The sequence below is a fragment of the Anolis carolinensis genome, chromosome 2, assembly GCF_035594765.1.
Source record: "Anolis carolinensis isolate JA03-04 chromosome 2, rAnoCar3.1.pri, whole genome shotgun sequence".
Lineage (NCBI taxonomy): Eukaryota > Metazoa > Chordata > Lepidosauria > Squamata > Dactyloidae > Anolis > Anolis carolinensis.
In genome coordinates this window covers 81,300,288-81,316,274 of record NC_085842.1, presented here as the reverse complement: position 1 = coordinate 81,316,274, position 15,987 = coordinate 81,300,288, and the positions used below count along the sequence as shown (strand labels likewise).

The 15,987-nt window shown below is 39.5% G+C and overlaps 1 protein-coding gene across 2 annotated transcripts in view; it reads right to left on the bottom strand.

Annotated features, from left to right (window-relative positions):
- LOC100566351 (semaphorin-3D) overlaps nt 1-14,664 on the bottom strand; it is a 47,137-nt gene extending 32,473 nt beyond the window's left edge. The window contains exon 1 of one of the 2 annotated variants that reach the window (XM_008105079.3): nt 14,470-14,664. The gene's annotated coding sequence lies outside the window, so the exon portion shown is untranslated. Of the gene's footprint in view, nt 1-7,944; nt 8,247-14,469 lie in introns of those variants that run through there. The other variant, XM_008105080.3, reaches the window with a different exon arrangement.
- Nucleotides 14,665-15,987: the final 1,323 nt, after the last annotated feature.

The following is a 15,987-nucleotide window of genomic DNA, read 5'->3' as shown; positions in this document are numbered from 1 at the left end:
AGAGGGTTGCCTGATTCCCACTGCTGGTGTAATAGAATATGATGTCATAACCCTTTCAATTCTGTTGCAAAGTATAAAATAGGAGTTGGTGGTGGTTTAAAGCAAAGAAGTTGGAGGTGTAAGTGGTGGAGTGCTGAACCCTTCCTTTCATGGTACCTTTTGGTCTCCCAGTCTGTTCCAGCTTTATTCCTTCAAATAGGGCTTGCTTTTGATTATGGAGCCCACTGCTGAAGGAAATACTTCTGGTTCCTGGCAAACTCATTTTACACTTAAGCGGCTGAGGGGGGAAAGGAAAGGGCCTGAGGCTGTTAGGAAGTGTGGTTTGAAGTCCAAAACACCTGGAGGGCTGAAGTTTGCCCATGCCTATGTTTGCCTCATGTATAAAAAAACACTGCACATTGACCACTTCATTTTCTAATTCTTCTTTAGTTTTGAATCTTAGGTATTGTTTGTCTTTTATTAATATGTATTTATATCTCAACCATCCTTTGAGATATTGCAGTTCGGTTCTGGTTAATGATTTGTGTGGTGATAATCATTGCAGTATTTTAATCCAAAATCTTGTTTTGACTTTTTCCCAAATTTTATATGATGCTCTTCTAATACTGTGGTGATGGAAATTTTTATTTGATCTGGTTTTATTGTATCCTAAGTATGCATGCCAACCACAGCTATAGTTAAAACCCTCCAATTGCACTAATCGTTCATTTTTGTAAATTTATCCAATCTTTAACCCATATCATTCTTGCTGCCCAAAAATATCATTTCAAATCAGGCACTACCAAACGCCCTTTCTTTTTAGGTCCCTGCAGCACAGCCTTATTTTTGCATTCTAAAAGGAGGCCCACTTCAAAGACATGTTGCCTTAGGCAACTATTAGATTATCATAAGTATAGTTAACAAATGTTCTGGTATTTTTCACCATCTTTGAAATGTTAAACAGAATTGGATTAGTGAAACCCCAGGACTGTGATGATGAATAAACCAAAAAGACCAGATTTTTAAATTGTATCCAGGGTTTTCATTTGGGAAAGGAATGAAATTTAGAGAGGTAAGTCAATCCCTTAAAGTTAAGATGATCCTTGAGCTGATAAAGCCCAGGCAAATTGCTCATGTCAGTCTTTTCGAATAATACAATTCTATACTCCCACTTACAGCAGGAAAGGATTTTTTTTCTGTGAGTTTTTCTGTGTGTTTTGGTCCCACATTGAGAAGAAACCGTGAACGCAGAGCAAGGGAATATTTTGCCAATTGTGTTAAACCTATTTCTTCCAGAGAATAGCAGCTGTCACTCACTTTCTGTAATTCATTCATTCATTCATTCATTCAGGGGATTTCTGTTCTGCCACAGAGAACTATAGACCTCTTATCACTTCCCTTGGAATGATAGAAATGATGTTACTAATCTGACCCCAAACTACTGTTGGCCAATAATAGGCCATGTAACAGGAGGTTGCATTCTTTTTTTCTTTTTGGTTTGTTCAGCCTCATAAAGATATTGCTATAATATGGATTTTGGTTAAACCTACACAGCTGCATTCTCTGTAACAGGAATAGAGGGTATCCGGCAGTAATAAACTGCTTACAAGTAGTGGGAGAAGGACTAAGCCAAAAGCAAAATAATATACAGACTCCCCAGGAACTGACAGTCCTGTGAGTGACAGCTGTCTCCCACCTGCTTACTACAAGGGCATGAACTAAGGATTCAGCAATAACTTCTGTTTCACTGTCCCTGGGAGCAGTTGTCTTGGAGTTGAGCACAGCTTTTGCAGCACAATGTTGTTATGACTTAATTACTGAAAATAGGTGTGTTTTGGTCTGAAGAGATTTTGGATTGGGATCCTGAACCTGAACAGCCGCCTCATTAATGTTCTTTTCCATTTTGTGACTCTCCAATGTTTTGTATTATAAATCCCGTCAGTCCTGTTCAGCATAAGTCATGACAAGGGGTGTGTAGAGCTGGTTATTACATTTACACTAAAAAGTTTTAAAAAACGAATGTGTATATTGGAAAGGGGAATAAGTTTACATTACATTGCTGCACCAAAAACAATTAGAATGAGAGTGAAAAATCCCTCCCTCGCCCCTTCTGAGAGAGAAGGAAGCAGCTGGATACATTCTGAAAGAAAACAAAAAATAAAACACCAATTCTTGTCCACCCAGCAACTGAAAAGGAATGTGTGAAGTTAAAAAGAAACGCACACATCCAGGAAGTATGAAGGATATCAAAACTTTTATCTAGAAAGATAAACTACAAGCTAGACTCATCCCACCCATCACTCCAAGCAAGAAAATCTGTACTGCCCCATTTCCATGAACAATACCCCACAAGAACAATTCTCAGACATTTTTCAAAGAAATGCACATCCACAGTGAAAGCCTTCATCTAATTCAGTGGTTCCCAATCTTTTTTTGACCAGGGACCACTTTGACCAGGGACCACTCTTCAACATTAGCACCAAAAGGACTACTAATCAGTTTTTGGTCAACTTTAGATTCTGTTTGGTTATTTGAGGTGCTGATTCATAAAATTGCATTGGCTAGACCACATCGGCTCTTGTTTCTGATACAGAACATATGACATCCAGTAGTCACCATCTGCTCACCCACGGAAAAACACATTTAATAATCTAGAGCTGATGTAGTCTATCCAATGCAATGGTCAGCTCTGCAGAAAGGAGCAGAAATAAAATAAATAAAACAAATAAAGAGGAAGGAGGTTCACGGACAAGATTTTTCTTCAGTATCTGCGGAGATTTGGTTCTAAGTCACCATAAGGATACTACATCCAGATGCAATACGTTTCCAGATTGGCATGATTAGTTTAGCATATCCCTTTGCTAATAACATTCTTCCAGACTTCACTGAAGAGGCAGAGGGGCATCTGTGCATGACAGTACTGACCCAGTTTAGAATTGCACTGTGACTCATAATTAATATGAGCTTTGGTAATCCCAAAGATGCAAGTACAAAAGTTATGTGTGTGTACATATTGAATAACGTATCAGAAACAACACAGCCTTCAAATGGCCTACATTCTTCTGGTTTTTTTTACATAGGGATTCCTTCATGTGGAATGAATCTGACACTTATCACCTGTCTAACACATGGCTTGACATTTAGCTCAACAATTCAAATTCCTGATGGTGCATGATGTCTCCAGCTGAGAAAGCTTCTTGTTGTTCCCTTTGTTAGATATTACAACGTGTTTCTGCGGCTCAATGGATTTTACTTATGGTGAACTAGGTACAGGATTGATATGCAGTGTGTGTCTTTAAGTTGCCTGCTAACTTATGGTGACCTCATGAATCTAATAGGATTTTCTTAAGCAAGGTGATTTTGCTAGTTCCTTCCTCTGAAATAGTTTACACCACCTGATATTCATTGGTGATCTGCCATCAAAGTATGAACCAGGGTTGACCTTACACGGCTTCCAAGATCAGAAGGGATTTGGTACCTTCCAATATTTAGGTCCTACTCTATAATTAAAATGATAGAACAATACAAAGCTCTACCAAACAGTGTTGGCTTTGTAGGTATTTCAAAGGGTATGTTTTTGATCACCTTGAACTGTTTTCCACATGTACCTTTCATGGAGAGTACAGATACAATCATTCCTGATCTTCTAAAGTTGAAGATGGTATGATATACACATTGTTCCCCATGGTATAGAATAATAGAAACATAAATCTATAATGGACCGCAAGAGGCATATAGTCCTGATCCGTACCACAAATCACACTGGGAACAAAAACTGACACTGGCAGAGATACGGTTCAAAGACAGAGGGAAATTAAGAATCCTGCTCAAATCTTGCAAACTCAGAGTGCATCTACATGGCAGAATTAATGCAGTTTGACACCACTTTGACTGCCATAGCTCTATGCTATGGAATCCTGGGAGCTGTAATTTTACGAAGTCTTTAGCCTCTGCCTATGCTGGTGCCTCACCAAACTACAACTCCCAGGATTCCACAGCATAGAGCCACGGCAGTTCACGTGGTGTCAAACTGCATTAATTCTACAGTGTAGATGCATCCTCAGTGCTATGGCTTCCTTGATCTTACTCTTTCCCACTGTCTTCTACCTTATTTACATTACTCTACCTTACCAAACATTACTGACTTCTCTTATGAGTCTTCTCATTAGTCATCTCAAGCCATGATTAAAAGAAAGACACAAATGAGAGCAAAATTGCCAAATGTGTAGCTTTTAATTGACATGATCATATGTTTTCATTTTGAGCGTTATAGGATGATCTCGGTTCTAAGGGTGGCCACTACTGTGTAATATCACTGTTATTTTTTGCTGTGTGCCTTCAAGTAATTTCCAACTTATGGTAATCCTAAGGTGACCCTGGGCCTTTCCAGACAGGCCCTATATCCCAGAATCTGATCCCAGGTTTTCTGCTTTAAACTGAATTATTTGAGTCCGCACTGCCAGATAATCTGGGATAAACAGAAAACCTGGGATCAGATCCTGGGATATAGGGCCTTCTGGCAGGGTGCCCTGTTACAGGGCTTTCTGAGGCTAACAGTATATTACCTGGTCAGGGTCACCCAATAGGTTTTTTCAGAGTGATACATTAACCCCAATGTGAAATTCCATTTGGATTCCAAGTACATTGAAGACTGGCTGACTCTTCTCAAACTCAGAACTCTTTGGGTGGAATCATCCATTCTCTCACTACATACTGGCCACTTCAACATTTATTGGAAGGTGGCTCTGAACTTGTGGTGTGCATTTTACCTGCAGGTTCTGGCTGCACACCAAAAAGTGATATTAAACAAAGAGTGTTTGGAGTGCTCCAGTCCATAAATCTTCCATCAACCTTAAAGATGTGGATTATATGTCTCAATACATTTTGCCTCCTTCTTCCAGGAGGTTATTTTCTGTTTTAATTAAAGTTTCAGTCCAAAACAGGACCCTCTCATCATCTACGTTCTCTCCCTAAACACAGGCCTCTTTCTCATCCATGCTCCTAGTGACATCTTCTTGGAGACTGTTTATAGTAAGAAGGAAGATTTATGGCAAATCTTGGCTCCTGGATTCTTTGAGCTGCTTCTTCTTCTAATTACAGCCCCTGGGAAGGATTACTGAGTGGGCCTCTTCAGGGGAGGGCAACCCAGAACAATATATGCATGATCCCTGTTCCTGTATTTGAAAGGTAGAACTACTGTGTGAAGGAAAGCTGTTCCAAGGAGTTGGGCACATCTGCAAACACTTTCAAAACAAAGAGGGATGAAAACACCAATCCCATGTGAAATCGTAAGTGCAGCGCAATCATACCTATGCATATTTGCTTAGAAGTAACACCCATTGTACTTAATGGGACTTACACTGAGATAAGTGTGAACAGGTTGAAATCTTTCTCCTCATGATTATTAGTTCCAAAACAGACTTTATCAACATAAGAGTTCATTTCCATCCAGTACAGAAACAACAGAAGAATCACTAGGTAACACGAATTCAGGGCAGTAGTCTTCTGAATCCTAAATGCAAAACTAATGCCAGCTCTGATCAGAAATTGGTACTCAAATATGTGTCTCAATCCCAATATATTCAGTGGCTTCCCAGAGTGTCTATGGAAATGAAAATGGTATATACAGTTGGCCCTCTTTATCCATGGGTTCTGAATCAACAGATTCAAAAAAAATCATGGGCCAAAAGTACTTGAAAAAAAACCCAAAAAGCAATTTTTGATTTTGTTGCATACTGAGCTCTCTGCTGATGTGTTTCTGCCATTTCTTAGATGCCCAGGTTTCCTCTGGCATTTTTTCAAGTTTTTTGCCATTTTATATAAGGGATTTTTATTACACAATTATATATAATGGGACTTGAGGACCCATGGATTTGTTATCTGTGGGGTTAGGGATGGGAAGGGAGCTGGGACTAAACCCCAGTGGATGCTAAGGGCCCACTATATATGGAAATTTGAAACTGACATCAGTTTATTCCCATGAATAAACAGACATGTGACACCACATTCATAGAACAACAGAGTTGGAAGAGACCACATGAGCCATGTAGTCCAACCCCTTGCCATGCAGGAAAAGCATAATCAAAGTAACCCTTACAGATGGCCATCCAACCTCTGTTTAAAAGTTTCCAAGGAAGGAGCTTCCATCACACTCTGAGGCAGAGTTCAATTGTTGAACAGCTCATACGGTCAGGAAGTTCTTCGTAATGTTCAGGTGGAATCTCCTTTCCTGTCATTTGAACCCATTGTTTCAAGTCCTAGTTTCAATCTATGTTGACTTTTAGTAATCACACAATTCATTTCTAGTGATTGCAGACTGCCTCCTTAATGATCTGCTCCAGAATCTTTCCTGGTATTGATGTCAGGCTGACTGGATGGTAATTGTTTGGGTGCTCCTTTTTCACTTCTTGAAGATAGGGACAACATTTTCCCTCCACCAGTCTGCTGGGACTTTTCCTGTTCTCCAAGAATTCTCAAAGATGATTGCCAGTGGTTCTGAAATGACTTCTGCTAGTTCCTTCAATACTCTTGGATGTAGTTCATCTGGCCCTGGAGACTTGAATTCATTTAGAGTTGCCACGTATCCCTGGACTACTTCTTTACCTATTTTGGGTTGCATTTCCCCTATTACCTCAACTGACCCTTATTGTTCAGGTTGAACACCAATCTGCTTTTGAGAGAAGATTGAGGCAAAGGTGTTGAGCAGCTGTGCTTTTTCCCTATTCCTATTAGCACATCACCACCTTCTCCAAGCAGAGGCCCTACCATTTCGTTTTTCTTCCTTTTTCTACTGACATAACCTTTTCATTGGTTTTAATTTATCTGGCAGGCCTGAGTTCATTTTGTGCCTTAGCCTTATGGACCTTTTCCCTACATATGTTGGTTATTTGTTTAAATTCCTCTTTGGTGATTTCCCCCTTTTCCATTTCTTGAGCATGCCTCTTTAAAATCTTAGGACATCCATTCTGGTTGTTTTACACTTCTTCTATTTTTTATCCTTGCTGGCACTGTTTGCAATTGGGCCTTCAGTATCTCACTTTTAAGAAACTCCCATTAATAATTAACTCTCTTATATTTTAGTATTCCTCTTCATGGAATCATGCTCAGTATTTCCTTAAATTTTCTGAAGTCAACTGTCCTAAAGTCTAGAATGTGTGTTTGACTTCTCTTTGTTTCACCCTTCTTTTGTATCACAAACTCTAGGAGCATATAGTCACTCCCACCTAAGGTTAGGATCAGATCGAGAATAACTGACCCACCTTGTTGCTTCTTCTACCTTCTGGACAATAAAATTGTCTGCAAGGCAAGTGAGGAAGTTATTCAACATCTCTTGGGCTTTAAGTTCAAACACACCAGTCATAGCTGATAGTTCCTTTGTTTTTGGGATGGCAACTCCACTCCAGATTTTGGTTTAAAAACTTTAAAGGAGTTATTCAAGGTGCTGAATTTATTTTTGGAATAATTGCCTTTACAGTTTGACTAAAACTTGGAGTGGGATTGGTGCTTCATTGGCATGGGAACCATCAACCACCACTACAATGGGCACTCCTGGTTCCATGGCTTGAAGATTCATTTCTTGGGGCATGACCAAACTCAAGAGAGAAACTCATGATAGCACAACAGTTATGCAGAGAAGTCTCTTAAGCAGCTACAGGTCAGATGAGGTAAATACAGTGGCTGGACTTCAAGGGGACCTTTCACACTACAGAAATGCAAGTTCTGGTTTCACTTTAACTGCCATGGCAATATCTTATGGAATCCTAGGATTTGTTATTTAAAGAAGGGAGTTTAGAATTCTTGGCCAGAGAGCTCTAATACCACAACAGGCTACAAATCCCAGGCTTTCATAGGATGTTACCAAGCCAATTCAAATGGAATCATAGTACTATATGAAAGCACTTCTGGTTAGACCTGCTCAGATCTGAAAAGCAGAACACAAAAGAAGCTCAGCGCAATGGCCCTTACCCAACTCTTTTCCTAGGTGCATACTCCAGGCTTCATAGGAAGCAGGCATTGTTCAAAAAAGCCCACAGTGACTATCACAAGACATTGCCCACGGATCCTGTGCTCTTTCAGAGATGACAGAGAGAGGCTCCGAGGAAGAAAGCATTTGAGGAATGGCAAAGGTCAAATAGGGATAATGTGCACTAAAGAAATGAGAATTGTTCCTGAGAACCCAAAGGAGCACTGCCTCCATATACAGCCCTTAATTTTAGAGCAATCCCAGCTTTAAAAAAATTGACAAGAAGCAGATAACAGAGAAGGATCATCCGCACTGTCTTCCCTCAGGGCTTATTAAAATACTTTCCCTGGACCCTGACAAACCCTCCTACACCCGCCCCCTGCTCTTCCAATTACAGCTGGATGTAGGAGAGAGTGCATTTGAGGGAGGGGGAAAGCTTTTTGATTAAAGGAAAATACTGTAGAGCCTTCATACTTCAAACTAGGGAGGGAGACAAAGTTAAAGAAATAGAGTTCAGAACTGAGATTTCAGAAGAAACTACAGATCAAACACTTACATTCCCAAATGCATCCATCATCTTCAACAGCCTAAAAGGACAGGGATTAGAGGTTCCCAATGGACAGGCACTGTGCTCGTTAACATCACTTTATTTTATTTTATCTTCGGGAGTTTTCCATTTTGAAAATAATGTGAGGCATTAACTCTCAATGGGGAGCTCACAAAGTCAGCCGCAGGGTTCCTGAAACAGGGAATCCTGCGGCTGACTTTGTGAGCTCTCCGTTGCACCTGTTTCAGGAACCCAGGGTGCAGGAGAACAAGATTTGTCCCTCTTTTATTTATATTTCCCCCATTAGGGTATCCTCCCAGACAGACACTTCTGTCTGTCACATTCAAGGATCAGCATCTCTAGTTAGATTGCTAATGCAGGCAGGATGGGGCAAGATTAATGGTGACAATGGGTCTCTTAGGAATGTGGCAGGGACCACCCACTTCTTTCTCTGAGGCCATTGAACAGCCAGTAACCACAATCACTACTAGCATATGTTGACACCCTCCAAATTTGGGCAGATGACCTTGAGGTGAAAATCCTCTGTATTCAAATCCTACACTGTCTTTCTCTCTTGCCTTCCCGTTCAATGCATTCCAAACTCATGGCAGTGACAGGCAGAAAATGCTTGTCTGCATCAGAGACCCGTAGTATATATAAGGCCACACACAAGGTTCTTTAGATCTAAACTGCATGCATAATGCCAATACAATCCTGTCCCACATAATCCTTTGAAACTTCCACATTTTGCATCCCCTAATATCCACATTTACTACTGTTTTTGTCAATGCTTTGCTTGCTGTAGGGGGCATATCACAACTACAACTTTTTTTTTTTTACAGATAAGAGCATATGCTGTTCATCATAATTTGAAACCCTCTCTATTCAGTATGCACACTTTCCCCATTATTGTCCAAACATGGAGAAGTGAGTGTTTAGATTCAGCTAACTGTAGATCTCATACCGATCTCACTAGATTAGGCTACATCTCTTACCACATAATCCTATGCAGTGCACTTGGTGGAAGTAAAAATCATTGTGTTCATGGAGTCTTACTCTTACATAAATGCCAATAGCACTAAAATCTTAATCATGGAGGCACCACTGCCATAGGATTCTCAATTGCTGTGATGCCTGGGAGTTACAATGCTTTGTTGGTCATACCATCACATTTGAGACCAGCAGCTTAAAAGAAACTAATGGTAATATCTCTCAGTGACTTGAGACCCTGATAGTAAAGTCCTAGTACCATTCTGTGACTGTGGAATCACCTTACTGGTAAATCTAACCCAGCCCCCTGGAGGTGTAGGAATTCATGCCAAAATCTATGATTTCTAAAATCCTTGAATGAATGCTATCTAAAGAGTGCTACAGTAGTTGCAGCAATAGTGAGTCTATTATAGTTGGCTCTTTGTATGTTTAAATAAACCCAGTGGTATCACTAGAAGTATGAGGGTGTGTGGATCAAACAAGGTGGCACCACCATAAGGGAGTGTAATATAAAAATGTTTATAAAATTGTTGTGCGGCGTTTCAGCTGGGGTTTGTTGTTTTTATTTTAAAAATTCTCTGTAGTTAGTTATTACCATAAAAACATTTTTATAAGCCCATCTTCAATCTTCAATATACAGTAGAGTCTCACTTATCCAAGCCTGGTTTATCCAAGCTTCTGGATAATCCAAGCCATTTTTGTAGTCAATGTTTTCAATATATCATGATATTTTGGTGCAAAATTCGTAAATACAGTAATTGCAACATAACATTCCTGCGTATTGAACTACTTTTTCTGTCAAATTTGTTGTATAACATGATGTTTTGGTGCTGAATTTGTAAAATCATAACCTAATTTGATGTTTATGAGGCTTTTCCTTAATCCCTCCTTATTATCCAAGATATTTGCTTATCCAAGCTTCTGCCGGCCCGTTTAGCTTGGATAAGTGAGACTCTACTGTATCTATAAGTCTAAAGTTGAAATTGCCAAGCTACAAAACTAAAGTTGAAACCAGGGGTCCCCACACTGGCCCGGGGGGCGGATGCAGCGCATCAAAGCCATTTATCTGGCCCCCACGGCACAAGGGCAGAAGGGGGTTGGGATAAATGATCCAAGGGGTCTCTTCTTCTCTTACAATTATTATTATTATTATTATTATTATTATTATTATTATTATTATTATTATTATTATTATCATCATCATCATTGAGGCCGGGTGGCCATCTGTCAGGGGTGCTTTGCTTGAGCTTTTGGTGCACAAAGGCAGAAGGGGATTGGACTAAATGGCCCAAGGGGTCTCTTCCAACCCTCTTTTTATTATTATTAGTATTATTAGTATTATTAGTATTATTAGTATTAACATTGAGGCTGGGTGGCCATCTGTCAGGGGTGCTTTGCTTGTCCTTTTGGTGCACAAAGGCAGAAGGAGGTTGGACTCAATGGCCCAAAGGGTCTCTTCCAACCCTCTTTATTGTTGTTGTTGTTGTTGTTGTTGTTGTTGTTGTTGTTGTTAATTATTGCTCGGTAGCTAGCCAACTATAGTCTGGCCCGCCAACGGGCTGAAGGATCGTGAACTGGCCCCCTGTTTAAAAATTTTGGGGACCCCTGGTTGAAACTATCAAACTAAATGACCAAATCAAGTGGTTTCATCTTCCCCTCTATCTGCCTTTCTCCCTCTCTCCCTCCCTTCCTTTTTCTTCTTTGCTTTGTTTTCCTTTCTTTTTTCTTAACTCCCTTTTTTGTCTTTTTCCTTCCCTTCCCTTCCCTTCCCTTCCCTTCCCTTTCCTTTCCTTGCCACATACTTTCCTACTTTCCTTTTTCTTCATTAATCAGGTATTTTATAGGAAGTCACACTCTTACAGCTTCAGATCAAGATGCAGGCACACATAAATCTTCATTAAATTGCTTACTTCTTTTTCTAGCATGGATGTCCCTGCTGTGGCCTCCAGGGCTGTGGCTTTCCCTCATAGGGTGGCCTTTTCATGTTCCAGGAGCGAATCCTTTCTATCTATATACTGTCCTCTTGTGGTTGCATCTGAGTGCTGCATGCATACATACTTGTAATCCAGTAGCAATTCCTATGTTGCCATTTTTTTAGTTTTGGGGGCCATCACCCCAAAACAGGGTAGATTTTGTAGTTCAAATGATACAACTATTTTAAGTTGGATAATGAAGGATATGTGTGCCACATTTTGTCCAGATCCATCATGCCATGGAGGAGCCTTTGGGGTACAAAGCAACTAACAAAAATAAATACTTTCCCTTATGTATATATCGATTGCACCAACTTTAGTAATGCCACTTAATAGACCAATCCTTTTGAACAGTTTGATACTTTCTATGGTGTCAGCAATGCACTTAACCAGTTCAAGAGGAAGTCTATCTCATCTAGATGGATTAGGGTTGATTGTCCCAGAAGCCTGAATCTGGAAAAAGTGTTTTCTAAGCAAAAAAACCTGAAAAATGCTTTAGATCGGTGCAATTTAGATATTTATAATAATAGAGATTCCCAGCTCTATATACAGAAAGTCTTAGCTTTATTATTTAAACCAATGACTCCTAAGAAAAGCATTAGCAGAAACAGCAATAAAAATAGGCTTAGTTGGGAGTTTCCCATTATATTTTAAGACAAATGGATGGGAGAGTAATCCTAATCTTGGCTCCTCTTTCATTAGAATGCCTTAGCAGAAACATAATGAAGGTACAGAGCCCTTGAGAAAAGAAGGGAGGTGGATGATATGGTTTTTATTTGCCTCACATCTCGCATGCTCTTCCTCCAAAGAATCCTGATGTCTCATTACAATTTTATGAGGTAAGTTATGTTACAAAATAGTGATTTGTCTCCTTTTCCCCACAGAGATTCACAATTGAGGGTCAATCCGAATTTGTCTTTTGCCAGCTGCTGAATGTTTGAAATGGTAACTAAGAGATCCATGCCCCCTTTAAGGGTTACAGCTTAGGAGCCATGACTGATTTACTCCTTGTGACAAATCTTCAGCTGTTTCATAGAAACACAAACCTTTCACTAATAATAATAAGACTTTATTTCTATTCCACCCTATCTCCCCAAGGGGACTCAGGGCAATTTCCAACAAACAAAAAGGCAAATATTCAATGCCTCAATACAACAACAAATACAATTACTGCATAATAACGTAAAATAACCCAGCATATAAAAACACAATATAACATGACATCTAAAGTTAAATAAAATGTAACCAATCAGATATGTATCCTAAAACATGAGCATTGAGCATCCACACCAATTTACAAGAGCCGGCGAAGGTTCACTAAAATACATAACAAACTGCATGTGGCATGAACTGGCCCTTGGCAGGAACCTGAACCTGGATTTACCACATAAAAACCTACACTCTAGTCTTTCTTCCACATTGGATTTTCTAGGATGCACAGCTATAGCAATGATCTCTATATGCTTTATGCTTCTCTTCCTTCCATGTAGGAAAGGGATGACTGAATATAATTCAGAGCTGCTTTTGTCCTCTTAATAAGCTGTAGGTCTCCGGGTAGTAACGGCTATATGTTGGGTTGCTGTGAGTTTTCCAGGCTGTATGGCTATGTTCCAGAAGCATTCTCTCCTGACATTTTGCCCACATCTATGGCAGGCATTCTCAGAGGTTGTGAGGTCTCTGAGGATGCCTGCCATAGATGTGGGCAAAATGTCAGGAGAGAACGCTTCTGGAACATAGCCATACAACCTGGAAAACTCACAGCAATGCAGTGATCCTGGCCATGAAAGCCTTTGGCAACAGCTATATGTTGCTTTCTCTATTTGCAAAGCCAAGAAAAGGAAGAGAGAGATCTGGGGAGAGCAACTGAAAGGAGCTGTTTTGCATATGGACCCTGGGGCAGGGGAAAACCATCCGACCCAGGAACCCAAATGTCTCTAAGTGGTACAATACTGCTGAGGGAAAAGCTTGCCCAACAATCACATGTCTTTTTCAAATGTACTGGCAAAAAGATCTTGTACCACCATCGAAACTACAAGGTGCCTTTGCATACTGACATTCTAGAGCAGGAGTTCTCAAACACTTGTCTCAAAAAGGGCTCCGCAGCTAAAAAAGTTTGAGAAACCCTGTTGTAGATTAACATGGTTGCATCTTCAAATTCTATTCAAATGTACTTGTTTAATATGCAGCATGTTCAATTTTACATTATATGTAATAGTTGCTTGTGTGTGCCAGGTTTTATAACAATATCAGAGCCTAACATCCATTATCATTTTGTTTATATCTCATCTTTCTCCCAGCCTGGTGGCCTAAGTAGCTAGATACTATAATATTTGGCTGAATCTGGTTCTTTCTTTCTTTCTTTCTTTCTTTCTTTCTTTCTTTCGGAGTGGATCTAATGGGTTTGCTAAAAGTCTGATGTGCTTTGAAATTCTATACTATTTAAGATCTATAGCAAACAGAAAAAAAATGTATACATACTTCTATGGACTCATAACAGAACTTGTTTTGGAGTAAATATGTATAATATTGTTCTATTAGGTTGGCATCCTAATTACACTTTAAGACACTGGTAGATTGACTAAAATATGCATAACTTCAACATTAGAGTTTAGTCTCAGAAGTGTACATAGATTTGTAGTCCAGATTTTAATTAAAGTGTTCACTGGAATTAAAATGTTCTAACAAGACAACCTTCCATGTCTTCAAGTTAGTTCTCTTGCACACTCTCTTCTTCACTGTGAAAAGCTTCTGCCATGAAATACTATTCATAGAATTGTTTTACTAATTTCTACCACACAAGTGTTGGAAGGTCAGGAAATGCACACATGCAAAGTAAATATTCAAAATAGGCACTATTGTACATTATTGACTTTTTGAAATACTGTTTTATCAGTTTTTGACAAAATCATTCTTGATTCCTAAAACAACAAAAGAGGTAACAAAAAGTACAAGACAATCATTCCACAATTATTTACAGAATAACGTATTGTACTTTTTTAAAGTGCTAAATTACTTACCTGTCAAGAACTGCCCAGTGGGTTCATATGCAGCATGCATTCTAAGCACAGAAGGCTGTGCTGTTGTCCACCCTGCAAAGCAGTCTCAAACCAAGTAGGGTCGACTATACAAGAGGCAGGCACACAAATACCTGAAAATTACAGAGAATCCGAATTAGGAGGAGGAGTGAACAGACTATGATGTCATTTGGAGACAACCTCCATTCATAAAAATCAGGAGAAGCTGTTGGTTAGAACACCATCTGTTCGAACTCATTTTCAGCCTCTGCTCAGTTCTTTGGGTTATAAATATATAGAGAGTTTTGATGACATCTTGTGGCCAACTGTCGTTTTTCTAAATAGGTTTCTCAACACAGTTTCTTTTTTGAGGATTGACCTGATGCTTCAAGCTGACCCTTGCTCACAGTAATCTTTTTATAAAATTGTTTATCCCATGAGACATCATTAACCATATACCACACTTAAAACACGATATACAAAAGAACATTATTATTATTTACAGGTGGGATATCAAAGAACTCGGGAGCCCCCAATGGTGGAGCGGGTTAAACCGCTGACCTGCTGAACTTGCTGACCAAAAGGTTAGCAGTTCGAATCGGGAGCGGAGTGAACTCCCAGTGTTAGCCAACTGAGCAGTTCGAAAACATGCAAACGTGAGTAGATCAATAGGTACTGCTCTGGTGGGAAGGTAACGCACTTTTTGCAATCATGCTGGCCACATGACCTTGGAGGTGTCTACGGACAACGCTGGCTCTTCAGCTTAGAAATGGAGATGAGCACCAACCCTTAGAGTCGGACATGACTAGACTTAATGTCAGGGGAAAACCTTTACCTTTATCTATCAAAGAACTCAGAGTTGAATATGGAAGGTGTTTTATTGCCATATATTCACTTCCACGATTAGATTATAGGCACTTGTTTGTGGTGAGAAAGCTGTATGATGCTCAATAATATGCTCCTACTCCACTGTTCTCCATACTTTCTGTTAACCATTATGACTCTATAGTAGGGTTGTGGCCCTGAACAATTATAGTATTATGTTTGTGTGAATCTGCTATAGAACTGAAACACAAAACCAGAAACACAGCATGTAGTTCCTAAGCAAATGGGAGCAGAGTCATTTATTTATTTATTGGACCACTCAAATACTTTTTAAAATGAGGCTTTGAGTCTTTTAGAAATCTTCATCACGCTGGGCCTGGGAAAAGAAACAGAAAAACCCTCAAATCATCCTGACGAGATGTTGAAGCCACAAGCCTGTATTTTGATTATAATTCCCAAAGAGAGAGTCTGCTAATTTGAAGAATCATCTCTGGATGTGTTGTTATCAGGTTTCATCTTAAGAGATAGGGATACAATTGCCTTGTTATAGTTTGATTGTTATAGGAATAGAAAAGGGGGAAGCAGCCCAAACAAGGAAGAAAGTAAAGAGAAAAGAGGAGGAAAACCAAAATTAGTTAAAACAAGAAACAAAAGGTATTTATACACTGGCTTGTGTGGTGTGTTCCAGTTCTAGCT